Here is a 17,705-nt window from a genome sequence, read left to right on the forward strand (position 1 = left end):
CACCGTTACGCTAACCGATACCGATACAGGACACCTTGGGAGAGAGGCTCAAAACCTTTCACACCCCCACCTCTTTCTTTTATTATTAGGGCAATCACTAATCATATGAAAATTACAATTATACCCCCCTTTCTTAGAGACAATATGAAACGATAATATACATGCCAAAGGCTCTAACTCAAACATATGACCAAGCCTAACATAAACCCAAACCTATATGTGGACCACATGAGTGGCTGGTGGCCCACACATGTGGTCATTAATGTATCAACACTCCCCCCTCAAGCTGGAGCATATATATCATGAATGCCCAGCTTGACAAAGAATCTATCCAAAAGAGCCTAACTTAAAGCCTTCTTAATCATGCCTACCACTTGGTCTTAGGACCCTCATATTTATAAATAGTAAATACCTTAAAGTGTGAGGATGTTTTGCTAAAGTATGATTATCTAAAACTAAGAAAAGGAAATTAGGTCCTAAAACGACTGATTCTATGTTTATAGGATACACAGAAAATAATGCAGTTTATAGATTCGTAGTTTTGAAATCTAAGGATAACATTCTAGATCCAAACACTATTATAGAAGCTAGAGATTCAGTGTTCTTAGAAAAAATCTTACCTATGTAGGTCTGTAGAAATAAAGGAAGTTAGTGGAACTGAACTTGTATCAACTAGTATAGGTATAGACGAGATAAATGAAGAAGAATTAGAACCAAGGATGAGCAAAAGAGTTAGGAAAGAAACTAACCTAGGAGATGGTTTCTACACATTTCTATTGGAAGATGACACTCTTTCTTAATCAGAAGTGCTCGACTCTCTTGATGCAACCTGTTGGAAGGAAGCCATCAATGACGAGCAAGGTGTCCCAAAACGGTTACGTATCGGCCGTAACGGCCGATACGTAACGGTAACGGTGGTACCCGTTATGCGTTTCGAGGTCGTATCGGCCGAGTCCATATTCTGTACATGTAACGGCCGTTACGGGCCCGTTACGGGCGTAACGGCCGTTACTGACCCGTAACGCCTGTTACTGGCCTTTAAATAAAAAATAAAAAAAAATACCTCTTCTTCTCTTTCTTCTTCTTCTTCTTCTTCTCTTTCTTCTTCTTCTTCTTCTTCTTCTTCTGAGGCTGCGGCTGAGGCTGAGGCTGAGGCTGCGGCCTTCTTCCTCCTCTTCTTCTTCTTCTTCTTCTTCTTCTTCTTCTTCTCTCTCTCTCTCTCTCTCTCTCTCTCTTCTTTCCCTCTCCCTCTTTTTTCTTCTTTCCCTCTTTTCTTTTCGGTTTCCCTCTCTCTGTTTTTTTTTTTCAAGCGTACCGCGCACCAGCTAGTGGTACGTGTCACGCTAAGACGAGCGCTGACACTCCTCGAGCTCCGAGTTGTACGAATGGTTCAAAGGAGATCAAAGTTATATGGGCTCCACAGTGATGTATTTATTACATCTACACCGTTCATCTATTTTCAGAGATCATTTTAGAGCACTACCCAAAAAATGAATTATATCCAAAGATCATCTGGACCGCACCAAAAATAGCAGCAGAGATAATATTTTCACTGTTAAACAATTCGTAGGGCCCACGGTAACGTTTATTTTCCATCCAATCTAATTTGATCAGACCCGAGTGGGCCCCACCATGATGTATATATTTTATCCATGTCGTTCGTCCATTTTGCCACGTCATTTTACGTCAGGATCTAAAAAATTAATAATATCTAAATCTCATGTGGACCACACCATAGGAAACAGTGGTTATAGAATGCTCACCATTAAAATTTTCTTAAGGTCCATTGTAATGTTTATTTTCAATCTAATCTATTAATTGGGTCACACTGACGTGGATGAAGAGAAAACACACATGTCAGCTTGATCTAAAACTTTTGTAGCCCCCAATAAATTTTTAATGGTGAACGTTTAATTAGTATTGTTTCTTATGGTGCAGTCCACCTAAGCTTTGGATGTGCCTCCTTTTTGGGCTCATGCCCTAAAATTATTTGGCAAAATGGATGGACGGTGTGGATATAACACATTCATCATAGGTGGGGCCCAAAAAACTTTGACACGTGTGTTACACTTCACAATCCGAGTCCCGCCTAATTCGAGCCTTAAAAGCATTGTACACGAGACATGTATTAACTTAAAATTTAGCAATTAAATTATGAACTGCAATTGCTAACTCACAATGCCAAAATCAAATTGTTTGAATAGTTTTAATTGTTAATTTGTGGACTTTTATTTTTTAAAATAGGGTCTTTTGATTTTTTTCATGATTCACTATCCAATAAATGTCCACCAATTCATAGGTAGGATAATGACAATAAATTGCATGAATTTGAGACTGATTTGGTGCATAGATTGGTCCTCCAAGTCAGCCCCAAATTGGCAACGCCATCTACCTAAATTTAATTTAATTTTTTTAAAGAACTATTGGGAGAAATGATATCAAGTTGTTAAGTATATAAATTAGATATTTAGAAAATTAAATATATAAATTTTATAGTCAAATTCAGGTTATCTGGTTCATAAATTCATTAGACAGTCCGATACAGCTTCTCACCAAAGAGTGGACCGTTGCACCACCATAAACATGTTCCAATTTATAAATGAATGCATATTTGGAATGCCTAGAATATTTCGGATTTAATCCATATTTTTTCATATTTTTTTGGCAAAAAAAATAAAAAAAAATTGCGTCGTTACGAGCCGTTATGCCCCCATATCCGTATCGGTTTTAGAGGGCACCGTTACGCCAACCGATACCGATACGGGACACCTTGATGACGAGTCAGAGTCTATTATATCAAATGACACTTGGGAACTCGTAGACCTTCCACTTGGAAATTAACTGATAGGATGCACGTAGTCAAAAGTGACAAATCTCTTTAACATTTTCTCAACGTAATGAGATTGCGATAAGATAAGACCGTCATCTTTCCTGATTACCTCGAATATACCTAATATCATACTTGCTTCCTCTAAATCTTTCATATCAGACTTAGAGTACATGGATTTCTTAGTTGCAACAACTAATTTAACATTAGTACTAGAGATACATATCATCTACATAAAGATAGATAGTAATACCATAACTTTTTGAGACTTTATTATGCATACACTTATCTACATCATTTACTAAGCATCCATGGGACTTTAAAACGCTATCAAACTTTTTAAGCCATTGTTTTGGTGCTTGCTTCAGAACGTACAATGACTTAACTAATCTACACACTTTATTTCATTTCCTAAGATTTGATAACCCTCAGGTTGTTCCATATATATTTCTTCTTTTAACTCCCCGTTTAGAAATGCCATTTTAACATCCATTTGGTGTACCACTAACTTGTATATAGATGCCATTGCAACTAATATCCTAATCATTATAATCCTAGTTATTGGAGAATAGATAGCAAAGCAGTCAATTCCATGAACATCCGCTGCGAAACCTGAGCTTGCACCTTAACATCTTCAACTAAATTAATTCGCATGTTGCATGGGCCATAGCCTTGTAATCTGCTTTTGCGCTTGGTTGAGTGACAAAACTTTGCTTGCTTTTTTATATTGCCGGATTTTCCCCTACAAACATGCAATAACCTGTGGTAGACAACCTGTCAGAAGGAGAGCCAACTCAATCTGCATTAGAAAACCCTTTTTTACTCGAAGATGTCGATTTCATTTGTAAAGAATTCCACGGTCAAGAACTCCCTTTAAATATCTAAGTATGGGAAGCATGGCCTCCATATGAGACATACGACGGTGGAGGAGACTGCATAAACTGACTAACTACACTGACTGGATAAGTGATGTCCGGCCATGTAATCGTTAAATAAATCAATTTGCCAACTAGCCGACGATCTCCTTGGATCATCAAATACCTCTTCATCGATATTCAGCTTTGAACTAGTATACATGAGAGTTTCAACTGGATAAGCTCCCAACAAATTTGTTTGTTCTTATAAATCCATCACATACCTTAGTTACGACAAGTTAATTCTCACATTCGACCTTGCTACCTCAATACCTGAAAAGTATTGAAGGCAATCTAAATCTTTTATGCAAAAGTGTTGCTACAAGAACTTTAACTCAAAAATGCATGTACTATCACTACCAGTAGCCATAATATCATACATGTTCAAGTTTCAATTGACACGATAGTACCAGTCTCGCTTTGTTAAACAAAAACTTAATGATTTGTGTAACTACGTTTCATTCCAAATTAAAGCACCACCTTACTAAATTTGTCGAACCAAGCACGAGGAGACTGTTGTAATCAATACGTTGATTTATTTAGATGTCAAATTTTGTTTGACACCCCCTGAGCATTAAAGCTGGGCGGTTGCTCCATATACACCTCTTCAAGTAGATCCCCATGAAAAAAGCGTTCTTCAGATTAAGTTGGTACAACGGCTAGTTTAGATTTGCAGCAATAGAGATCACCACGCTTATGGAATGAAGCTTCGCCACAAGGGAGAAGGTCTCAGAGAAGTCAATTCCTAGAGTCCGAGTTTATCCCTTTGCAACCAATTGAGCCTGTAAATGATCCACAGGGCCATCTGAATTGTATTTAACGGTATAATACCCATCTGCACCCTACTGCATGTTTTCCAGCAAGTAACTTAGCTACAGTTACAAGTTTGATTTTGATTAAGTGCATGCAACTATCTATTTTTATCATAGCTCTTCGCTTCCACCCATCACTTTCAAGAGCTTCCTGGCAAGGGTGGGGTACAAACATTGAGGGCTAAGAGAAAATTGTCGACAAGAATGAGATAAGCCATTAAAGGAAACAAAATTAGAGATAAGTTGTTGGGTACAAGAGCATATACCCTTACAGAGAGCAATGGGCATCATCTTCAATCGACAGTACCGGTCAAGACTTAAGAGAATGATCTTTAGATGGGGTGGCAAGATTGATAAAGGACATGCAGGTATGCACTCCACCTCTCTTAGAATGTTTGGAGTATACTTGCAGCGGTGGCGGATCTGAATGTTGCACAGGAACTCGCTCTACGGATGAAGACGTGTCTAGCCAGAGGAAGAGTGATGTAACCTTCTTCAAGTTGCAATGATCTTCCTCCCTTAGAGAAATATGGAGTACTTAAAAAAAAAAAAAACGTGACATTAGTTGACATGTAGTGTCTATGAGTAACTGAATTATAACACTCGTAAACCTGTTGAGTATAAGAGTATCCTAGAAAAAACATGCTTTACAGCCTTGGGTTCAAATTTATTAGATACATGGTCAAATCGTTGTACAAAGCATCCCAAAAACTTTAGGAGGAATTGATAATAGTTGATGGTGGGGATATATGACAGAACAAGGAGATTTACCACCTAAAGACAGATGAAGGAATCTGGTTTATGAGATAACATACAGTCAAAACTGCATCACTCCAAAAACCTTTCTAAACCTTCATATTTAACAACAATGCCCTCACAACTTAAAAGTAAATGCTGATTTTCACGCTCAACAACTCTATTTTGTTGTGGTGTGTGTGCACATGATGTTTGGTGAATAATTTCATGGATAAAAGATGGGAACAAAAATAGTTCAATGTATATTCCTTAGCGTTGTCAGATCTTAGAATACACACTCTAGCATCCAGCTAATTTGGTATTTGCATTTGGATTTCTTTAAAACATGTAAATACCTCAAGAACGATTTGTCATTAGATATAACCATTTCATTCTCGAGCAATCATCGACAAAGATAAAGTATATAAAGGCAGATTAGCTGGAAATATGAATTGGACCCCAAACATCTTAATATACCAAGTAAAATGGTTTATTTCTTTATCCTCACGTGAAAGAAAAGACACTCTATGATGCTTAACTGACACATACGAGAAAGATGGTGCAAGATTCTTCAAATTATTTAAAGATGGGTGAGCAAATCCTGGAATGACACTGATGGGAAGAGACATTGGCCTACAATGCAGCTCAAATTCCTAATATTCCAGGATCAAGGTAATAGAGTTCTTTAAATTCATGTCCTCCACCAATCATCCTCCTTGTCTTTAGATCTTGAAATTCCCAATAGGAAAGATGGAATTTGACAGAATAGTTTAGAGCTTTGATTAATATATTGACATATAATAAGCTTAAAGGAAACTTAGGAATGTACAAAATTGAAGATAATGAGAGATTTGAAGTAGGACAAATAGTGCCCACCCCAAATACAGGAGTTGATGTACTATCAGCTAGTGTTACAGAAGAGATGGATGAAGACTAGACTAATTGAGACAACATACTATGCTTATTGGTCATGTGATCAGAAGTTTCACATCAATGATCCATGGGACACTCTTAGAAGTAAAACAAATCGTACTTGATTGGGCAAAAGTAGCTGTAGAGGAAGAGGCATGGTTGGAATGATCTTTTAGAAGTTTGGCACAATCTTCCTTAGACATAGTAACTGTACCACCTGAAGTACTCAGCTTAAGAAGATTGGCAGACTAAGACACATACCCTTCAAAACCATCATCCAATGAACGGACTTGATTAGCCCTAGCTGGTTTTCCAATTAGGTCCCAACATGTATCAACCGCATAATTGTTGAGGCTACAATGTGTGCAATGTTGATTACCATGACTATGACCCTGGCCACTACCAAAATTTGTGCCATGACCACCCCAAGTATTCCTACCTTTGACATGACCTCCCCTTGAGTCTCTTCCTCCAAATCGACCACCGTGACCTCAACCGCCTCGTAGAAGCTCATAGATACAAATTACGTTCTTTTCACCCAAATACATCTTTCTTTTTTTTCCTTTTTTTTTTTTTTTGAAGGATAGCAACTTATTTTATTAAGAAGCTGCAAAACTTAGTGGAAAAGAATACAACCCAAAGTTACATTCCAAGCAAGGGCTCTACTAAAGCAGCATTTACAATTTTCACCCCAAAAACCCAATTGAAAACATCTTTTCTTTTGATCTCCACACTAGCTCTTCCTAAGATCCTTGCTTGCCCATGAAATGACTATTTCTAACGCACCATATATTTCAGAAGACCGCCATAATGACCAGACACCAACCAACTGTCACATCACATCCTTAGAGGGACTTATGCTGTGCCAAGCCTTTAGTAGGTCCTCTACTGTTTGCGGCATTACCTAATCAACCTCAAAACATGTGAAAAAGGCAGACCACGCTTTCCTAGCGAAGGAACAATGAATGAAGAAGTGGTCTATCGATTCTGAATACATCTCCTTCAAGTTATCCCAGACTTGTGAAAATTTGAGTTTGTTGGAAGCTTGGTCTAAAATTCTTGAAAAAATAGCTTTTTATGATTACATCGGCAATAATCCAGTGAAAGGAGGAATATTCAGAGCAGGCTCAATGGATAACAGGGATATAATGATTGCTAGATGGTCAGGACACCCCATCTTAAGGTGGTCTACTTAAGGTGGTCTACCGATTTTGAATACATCTCCTTCAAGTTATCCTAGACATCTTTGGTGGTCTTGAAGAAGATGACATTCGCATTGATATGTAGCTCTATACTGCTCCACAACAATGCCCTAATTTGAGCATCTTTTGCTCCCTAATCATCATAGTCCATCACGATTTCATCAGGTTTGGAGGAAGGAAGATATTTCACCTTTCTCTTCCCTATCAGAAAAACTTGTAGATTGTTTAATCGATGTGATTTGGAGGGACATTGACTCAGACGGAGACAATGTTTTTCTTTGATTCATCCTTGGTATCTATCTTGACAAAAAGAAGAACTTTGAATACACACTAGGGGAAACTTCCTACTAAATTGACATCACACAAGTAGAAGGATGTATACATCCACAAACACAATCAACTAGATCATTACTTGTTTTTTGCCTTTTATTTGTAGATTTTTTCTTCGATTTATACCATCAACAATCTTCACACATAACTCCTATCTTCAAATCTGATCTTAACCTTTAACCGTAGATTCAACCGTAGATGAGAAATGGCCCCCTTTGACCCATCACACAGGTTGAGTATAAAAGTGGACCAGACCTTACATGCCTTTGTTGAACATGAGCATACCACCCATCAAGTGGTGATATAATGAGGGAAAGGGATTAGGATAGGTCAGCCCCAACATGTTAGGTTTTTCCCAAAAAAAGAAAAGAAAGAAAGAAGAGAGAACAATGGGGAAACAGAAGGGCAATATATCGGATCAACTACGTTCTAATACCACGTAGTTCGAGAAGAAGAAAAGAAATATGGGAGGAAAGAGAGAACGAGAGAGGGCTCAAAACCTTTCACATGCCCCCGCTTCGCTATTTTATTATTGGGGCAATCACTAATCGTGTGAAAATTATAAGTATACCCCCCTTGCTTGGAGACAATCATAGACAATGACATATGGACCCAAAGAATCTATCCCAAACATGTGACCAAGCCCACATAAACTATGTGGACCACACGTGTGGTCATAATGTATCAACAGACTTAATGAACAGGACATAGAGGATCTTTGGTGTCACATTCCTTTTCACCACTTCGATCCAAGTAAGCAAAAGATTGACAACCATTAATTTTCTTTCACCTAAGCTATACCAAAACCCCTAGTGGTGCAAAAGGTTTTTAAAAAAAAAGAGTCCAGTTAGCATTTCAAGATTTGGGATTGTTAATATGTTGGATTTTGCATCGGCCTTTATTCTTGCTAGGGTAGACTGGGGAATTGAGGATCTTAGGTGTCAACATTCCTTTCCACCACTTCGATCCAAGCAACAAAAAGATTGACAACCATTAATTCTCTTTCACCAAAGATATGCCAAAATGCCTTGTGGTGCAAAAGGTTTTTTAAAAAAAGATCAATCCAAATGGTCTATTTGCTTGCAGTTATAGTTTTCCCCCCAAACTATCTGGTGTTCAAGTTCTACCACTTGCACCCGCTAGCTGCCTTTGTAATGACTAAATGGCCTAACTGCCCTCACTCTTTGTTCTTAGTTGGATGCTTATGGTCTCCCATTGAGAAGCAAGAGGGTTGCCATTTCTCAGACATTAGACAGCTTCTCATGGCTCCAGGGTCTTGCATGAGCCAACAGCTTTGATCTTTGTGGTTCGTTGCTAATGTTGCATTTGTGTAGCTTTTCATTGACCGATGCCCATCTGGCTCTAAAGCGGAGAGTTGAAGGCCTTGAACAACATCTCAGGTGTTGCATGCTACCTCAGATTTCAGATATCTGGTAAAGACTGGATCAAGGTTCTGAAAATAGTGTTTGATGGGCGTATCAGCCCTGCACAATCCTGATACAATGCAGGCTGTATCGCCTTGTTGAGCACTTAATAATGCACTATAATGAATGCCCAACAAGCCGAATAACATGAATATCATGAGCTCACTCATTATATTCCTGATATAACATACTGTAATGTGCTCATTATTTAATCGCAATATCATGAGCGCATAGTAATGAATGGCGTGCTATATATAACTAATTATATGCTTGTTATCCCAACATTATCCAATAACATGATGGGGATATATGCTATTTTACTGTGTAAATAGCTCAATCTGTTTAATATGCACAATTCTTACCAATATGATGTCACTGTAAACATGATTGTCAAATGTGGTCCACTCCACCTTGATTCGTCAAATCACGCTTAGATCTTGTGTTTTGGTCTCTAAAATAGGCCTAGATCTATTAAAAAATGAGTTCTCAGCCTTCCTCTACACTTGAAATGAAGAACAAACACTAAAAACGTTAGCAAGTAGGATAAAAATAAAAATGGTTTCTTATAGGCATACCTGTATTAACCATGGCCCAATATAGCTTCCAATTTTTTGAGGGGACCTATTTCACCCCTTATCACCTGATGTGGTTGGCTGATATGGCTGTATGGGCCAATCCAACTTCAATTTTCCAAACATAGGGCAGGATGTTTTCATGTGTCTGATGCTTGTGTTCATGGTGTGGTTATGAGTGAACACGCAAACTCTCATTGCCTGAAGGATGAGTTTGTTATTTGCTGGCCAAGGATTCCTTCTTTTTTTTTTACTTTCTTTCTTTTTTGATAATGAAAGGGTGACTGAATCTTTTTTTAGAAGGTGATTGAATAAGGCTTCCATTTGTTTGATGATCCATTCTAGAAGATACCTTATGTCCTGGACTTGATAACTTCTCATCCCTCTCACCTACGTGGCACTATTGCAACACCCCAACTTTGCTCGAGTCAGCCTAGGTCCCACTTGCACTACCAAGCGCTAGATCCCAAAAATAGCTAGGATGCAAGAGAACTCAAGAGAAACAAGGGAGTAGAATGGGAAAGCTTGTATTGCACTAGAGGAGATTACAACCTGAGGGGTCCCAAATGAGGGTGATTCTCCTATATATAGGCTCGGGAGCCTTCTAGACACTTTAGTGGCTTGGATTGTATCATGTGACATTCATCCAATTGCCAAGAATATTGTAGGAATTTTCTAGACTCTTCCACACAAGCCTAGCTATCGAAACTTACTAGAGAACCTTGAAACTTTACCATAGTGTAGACAACTCTAGAAAATTGTTCAGAGTATCAGTATTGTTACATGTTTTGGTATCATCGATATTCATAAAAATCTCGCTATCTATGGTTAGGGAAACATTGGGAAGGGAAAAGGGGGGGAATTTTTCAGTGAAACTTCAAGAGATGTTATGATGCAGGACATGAAATTTAAATATGATATGCGAGATTTCAGGCTTAAGATCACGTTAGTTCAGAAACAATTACACAAATTCCACGTCCCACATGAAAGTCCAAACATTCAATTAAAGGGGAATCTATGCCGGTCCAGGCTTACACATTATAGGGCTGGATTAATAAAAATTATGGACCAAACAATGCTTAAAGGGAAATAGACATCATCCACACATGCACAATAACCAGTCCCTAATCCAAGGGATTCACGAATTTCAATTCAATGAACCCTAGGGTGAGAAAAGGGGCAAATAAATTAAGGATAATGCAATCTAGAGTTAGGGTTTATGAAAAACTGGTATGAGAGGGTAAATTAAGAAGAAAACCTGAACCGGAATACAGTTTCCGCGCGTGGACAGCAACAATGGCCCAGACGCACGTGCATGTGATCACTACCGCACTTGTGTTGGGCTCACTATTCAGAAAAAGGCCACCTTGACCCTGCTCGGCCAGGGATGGACTCCAAAACCCCCAAATCTCAGCTCGATCCGAAGCACGGTTTGTGCGTGGTGTTCCGCCGAAGTTTCAGCCCTCATGTAGGGCCAGATTCTGGAAATCTGCTGTAGGGAGAAAAACGACTGCAACTATTGATGGATTTGCAGATGAAATGCTTGTAGGAGAAGAGAAATATGGATGGAAGGTGAGATATATGGATGGCAGAGGGTAGGAACGATGAAGATAGATGTGGCTTCGCACCACGGTAGTTAGCCCTTCGAAAAGGGAGGGCTTCGCACCCACTTGAATTTTTCCACAACTCAGAAACTCAAAGAGTAGAAAAAACTTGCAGGGATTTTTATTAAACTTCAATCAATCAAAAGAACTGCAAGGGGTGCTTATTTATAGGGAAAACCCTACACCCCAAAACTCATGCCATGTGCGCAACCTATTACTTGGCGACGAAGTAAACTAAAATAAAAACCAATCAAAGAAATTTAAAGCGTTCATGATGTTCTAAATAACATAAATAAGCAAAACCTAAAGTATGAATTTAATCTGACTAGTGGGCCACGATCATGAGATCCCATGATGGGCTTTTCGTGACTATCGGGCCCACTCTTATGAATCAAAACTTCGTCTTCTAACTAGGAGGCCCTCCCTGGATGTCGTCATCAAGACAGATCGACGGTGGGGCCCTTCTTCGTACTTACGTACGTAGGGGGCGGCGTGCGTGTGCGTGTGCGCGTGATGTCCCCATCATGTTAAAAGACCCATGTATTGTCGAAAAAAGATCAGTATAAAAAAAAAAAAATATATATATATATATATATATATATATATATATAATATTTGTAGCCAATCAATAGATCAGCCAACACTCATTAATGTATAAAATTTCTGCATTAATTAACAGTGAAGAACACATATTTTTCAATGTGAAAATAAAAATATTAGGATTTCACCAATTCTTCCTAATTTTCACTTAAATGTTAATTTTTTTCGCTAAAAACCCATATCAATATTATGAGAATAATGCATAGACATGGATTTTCATTGCCACCCATACTAACATAAAAAAATAAAAATTTCTATAGATTTTGTCACTTTTGAGTTATGGGTTGTCTTTGTTTCAAGTCGAAATTTCTCCTAAACTCCAAACTTTGATTCAATAAAAACCAAGAGTGATTGAAATCACCTAAGGAACCAAATTTTAGAGGAAAAAATCCCCAAAAAATGGAGATTTTTTGGGTTTTGGAAAAATTTCCAATTTTCTGTCAATTTTTTTTGCCTACTTACAGATGTTTCCCTGGTATCAGGATGCTATCGATGGTGTCACCAATACTCGGGAACTTTTATAAGGGATTCTTCTCAAAATATCACAGATATTATTGAAAATATTCGCAATATTTGAAAATACCAGCAGTTTCGGTATCCCTGACCTGCTGATACTGATAATTTGGACGATATTATCAATAATATCACCGATATTTGGAACACTGCTCTACAAATCTATTCTTTTCTGCTATGCACAAGCTTCTTGTGTACAAAATGTTCAGAAAAGGCTGTCTTTACATTAGCCTCCATGCCTATGACATTCAACTGACCAAAGGGATGACAGGAGTGGATAAAGGGGGCAACAAACTGCCCATTCCATTCAATGAAGAAAACTCCTAAATACATGTACGGACAAAAGTAAAACACACAAATGCTTGGATTGTTGGTGTCATGGTGGGATGTGTTCCATGCAAAAATAAAATAAAATCCACGCCCTTCAAGTTCATAATAGCCTCTTGTATTATTCAATTCAAGTACAATACTGATGATCTGTGGTAGTAGGCTAGGAAACAGTGGTGGGTGATCAAAGTGACATAATTTTAGCAAGTGAGGCTTTTTATCCCATCTGCCAAATAGGTTTAGACTCTGTTTGGGGTAGTGTGCAAATTGTTATCGTGCTCTATTTAAATGGCGCTGACTTTTAAATTGATATTGGTGTATGTTCTCTTTTAGAAAGCAGAAGCCATGTTCAACATTGAGCAGAACAACTAGTTTGAAATGGTGAGCTCAATGTGGTGGTTTCAAGCCTGTAGCTCGCTGGTAGACAGGGCTTGTTTCAACATTGAGGCCTTGGGTTCAATACCAACATGCCTATCAAAATCATCATCATCATCATCTAAGCCTTATCTCAACTAATTGGGGTTGGGCTACATGAATCCTTTTCCACCATCCACTCTATCAAAGACCATAAGTTTAGTTAGACCATAGGTCATCAACTCTTTACTTACTACCTCCACCCATGTCCTTTTGGGCCTTCCCCTTTCCCTTTTAGAAGCTTCAGCCTTGTACGAACTCACTCGTAACTGATACAGTCCTTGGTCTCCATTGCACATGACCAAACCATGTAAGTTTACTTTCCCTCATCATGTTACCTATTGGTGCTTCTCCTAAATTCCCATGAATGCATTCATTTCTAATGCTATCCTTGTCTTGCCACTCATCCATCTCAACATCCTCATTTCAGCTACACTCATCCCATGGACATGTTGTTCCTTGACTCCTCAACATTGTCCCGTAAAGCATGACTGTTCTTATAGCCATCCTATAAAATTTCCCTTTCAGTTTGAGTGGTACAAGCAAATAAAACTCCAGAGCTAGGTCTCCATTTCTTCCACCCACTTGAATTCTATAGGCAACATCCTTTGCAATCTCTCCACTCATGAATTGTCAACCCAAGATATTGGTAGTGTTCATTTTGGGAAACTTCTGGGTCAGCAATGTTTACTAATTCCTCGTTCCCACTCATATTGTTACTATAGTTGCACTCCATATACTCTGTTTTAGACCAACTAATTTTAAATACTTTAGATTCTAAAATACCTCTCCATAAATCTAGCTTTGTGTTTATGCCCTCCCTCACTTTTCAATCAAAACTATGTAATCTGCAAACAACTTACACCTGTGGGATCTCTTACTGCAAATGCCTCATTAACTTGTCCATAACCAGTAAGGTAAGGATTGCTCAATGTTGACCCTGGTGCAAGCTATTGTAATTGGGAACTCATTTGTCTCTTGACTAGTGGCCCTCACATTCGTTACTGCTCCCTCATACCTATCGTTATTCATATCAATATATCCTATTGAAACTCCTTTCTCTCCCAACACCCATCAGATTAGCTCTCTAAGGACCTTATGTAAGCTTTCTTTAAGTCACTAAAGACAATATGGAGATCCTTCCTCCTCTCCCTATATTTCTCCATCGATTGCTAAGTAGGAAATAGCTTCAATGGTAGACCTCTTTGGCATTAAACCAAACTGATTTTCTGGTATATTCATCTCATGCCAGTCTTTGCTCAATCATTCTTTCTTTTGAGTTTCATAGTATGGTTCATAAGTTCAATCCCATGACAGTTGGTTCAACTCCATATACTTTTCCTCCATTCATCCGGCATTTTCTTTGATCTTACAATTTTGTTGAATTACTTTGTCAACCAAAATAGTCCAATATCTCCCATACACTTCCAAACCCCAATTGTTATACCATTTGGTCCAAGGGCCTTTCCTGTTTTCATCTTTCTCAAACCTTCTTACACTTCAGATATCCTAATCTTATGTAAGTATGGACTTTGACTTCATTTGAGTTTATGGTTCCTTCTATCTTTATGCTCTCAAGAGATTGTCCTTTAACGAGTTCTAAAAGTGGCTTCTCCACCTTTCATTAGTCTTATTGAAAATAGCTTACCTACTAAAAAAAGAATAAAAGATAACAAAAAGTGAGCTCAAGCGGAGAGCTGAAATAGGTGCCATGGCCATTCTGCTCAATGTACACGTACTGACTTCTGTATGCAGCTTTAATCAGTGTTGCTACTCATAGTAAACCAAAAATTGTTTCTTTGACGCAATGGCCATTCCACGTAATGTACAGATACTAATGAATGCAACCTGTAAGCTAATGCAAAGAGAGATGGAATGGAGAGAAGAAAAGAGAAAAGAGAAAAGAAGAAAATGCAGAGAGAGAAAGGGCTGAAGTTAGGGTTCATGCCCCCTCTCACCTTCTTTTATATTATGAAAGTTTTATAATTACAAGTGTCAATAATAAAAAAGCAAAAATTACCTCTACGTCCTAGACCAAAATAACCTAATTGGGCCTATGTAAGCCCGTGTCGCATTTTTTTTATCCCCCCTAAAGCTAGAGCATATATATTGTCTATGCAAGCTTGGAATATATATGTGTGTGTGTGTGCGCGCGCGCGCGCGCCCGTCTTGAGTGGTTGGTAAACACGTTAGCAAGTTAGTCTTGAGATCAAACAGACGGAGTAAAGATTTCGCCACTGGAAACTTTCTCACGTATGCAGTAACAATCGACTTTGATGTATTTAATGCTTTCATAATAAACCAGATTGTTTGCTATGTATGAAGCGGCTTGATTGTCATAAAATAATTGCATAGGTAATTGCACTGTAAATCCCATTACTTGCAACAATTTTTTGGTCCACCTTAACTCACAGGTCGTATGAGCCACTATGTACTTACTTGGGCACTTGATCAGGCCACCACACCCTGCTTCTTGCTCTTCCATGGGATTAGATTTTCTCCTACAAATGTACAATATCCAGTAGTGGATCGTCTATCTGTTAAGGAACCTACCCAATTTGCATTTGAATATCTTGTGACCCGAAGATGACCATTTCGTTTATACAAAATTCCTTGACCTGGTGCCCCTTTAAGGTTATGCAAAATTCAAATAATTACTTCCATGTGAGGTGCTCTCCGGGAACTCATGAATTGGCGTACCACACCCACTACATAGGATATGTCTAGTCGAGTAATAAGTACATAAGTTTTCCAACCAATCTTCTGTACCTCCCTGGATCCTCCACTACATCTTCTTGATCACTTTACATTATAATTAGGATCCATTGGAGTGTCAATTAGCATGGTCCCAATAAAACCCACTTCCATAAGTACCAGAACATATTTCTATTGAGATAGGTTAGCTCCTTTGGATCTAGCTACTTCTATACTAAGTATTGAAAATGACCTAAATCTTCTATGAGGATGTTATTGAAGATATTTCTTTAATGCTTCAAACCTCGTGTTGTCACTTTCAGTGACAACAATATCATGCACATATACTACTATTACAATGAGACCGAGATACCTTTCCGTACAAAAACAAAATGATAAGCATGACTTCGAACAAAGCCATAATTTAATACAACCTTGCTAAACTTGTCAAACCATGCACGTGGAGTCTTTTTTTAACCCATAAATTACTTTCAGAGTTTACACACTTTGTCACCACCCTTGAGCAACAAATCCGAGTGGTCGTTCTATATATAAACCTCCTTTATAAGATCACTAGGAAGGCAAGCATGTTTAACATCCAATTGAAAGAGGGGCCAGCCATGATTAACATCTACAAACAGTATAATCCGAATGGAATTCAACTTGGCCATATCAGAGAAGGTTTCACTGTAATCAACACTAAGTGCTTGAATATACCCCTTGGCGATTAGATGAGCCTTCAACTGTTCAACCGTATCATCAAGAGGATAAAACTTGATTATGTAGACCAATTTGCAACCCACGACATGTTTACCAGTCTGAAGAGTAGTAAGTTCCCACGTGTCATTATTATAAAGCATATCCATGTCTTCCTCCGTAGCCTGCTTCTACCCCTTATGTAACAGGGTTCCTCATATGAACAAAATGAGAAGACAAGGATAGGCCAAAGTTGCAGAAATTTGTAGATAAGTAATGAAAGGAAACATATTTAGAGATGGGATGATGGGTACATGTATACAGTGTTTGAGTTGTCGACGAAATGTCAATATTATCGCTGATAATATCGGCGTCGTAGTCTAGAGATATCGAAACCCCATTTTTTTGTTTCTCTTCGGATTATTGGCAAAATATCGGAGATATCGGCGAAAATCTTGGATTATTGCCGACAATATCCAGATTATCGCACTGTAGCTACAATCTCGGTAAGAAAACCCCTCTTTCAAAAAATCGGAAAAAATATCGGAACAAAATTGGAAAAATATCGAAACAGGGAAGATCTCCTACCTGTTGATCGGAACTCGGAGCTTAGAAGAACGCCTTGATCCCCCTTTCTTCAGCGGCAATCCCTCTTCCACGAAATTTTAGGTTTTTTTTTTAAATTTATTTAAAAGAAAAACCTTCCAGCCCGGAAGATTTATATGGAAGCCTCGAGCGCTGATGCGGTTTGGCTAGTGACGCTGCCAGGTGGCTAGTCGCAAGTGCTATGTGGGCGCCACCGTGATCTATTTGTTTTATCAACACTGTCCATTCATTTTTAAACGTCATTTTAGTCGCCTGTCTCATAAATGAGATTCATCAAAATCTCAGGTGGACCACACCATGGGAAAACAATAATGATTGAACGTCTACCATTAAAAACCTCCTAGGGCCCACTATATCGTTTATTTGACATATAACCTCTAGATTAGGTCATACGGACCTGGATGAAGGCAAAAAACAAATATCAGCTTGATCCAAAACTGTTGTAGCCCCAATGATTTTTTAATGGTGAGAGTTCAATCAATGTTGTGTGGTCCACTTGAGATTTTAATCCACCTCATTTTTG

General features: G+C 38.4%; 1 protein-coding gene and 1 long non-coding RNA gene across 2 annotated transcripts in view; both read left to right on the forward strand.

Annotated features, from left to right (window-relative positions):
• The window catches only part of LOC131246278 (uncharacterized), a 41,520-nt gene that overhangs the window by 15,949 nt on the left and 7,866 nt on the right, over positions 1-17,705 (forward strand). The gene's annotated exons all lie outside the window — the stretch shown is intronic.
• Positions 51-6,752, forward strand: LOC131246279 (uncharacterized). The gene is made up of 2 exons (XR_009171271.1): positions 51-861; positions 2,786-6,752. It is a non-coding gene; the product is annotated as an uncharacterized LOC131246279 (long non-coding RNA).

The sequence above is a fragment of the Magnolia sinica genome, chromosome 5, assembly GCF_029962835.1.
Source record: "Magnolia sinica isolate HGM2019 chromosome 5, MsV1, whole genome shotgun sequence".
Lineage (NCBI taxonomy): Eukaryota > Viridiplantae > Streptophyta > Magnoliopsida > Magnoliales > Magnoliaceae > Magnolia > Magnolia sinica.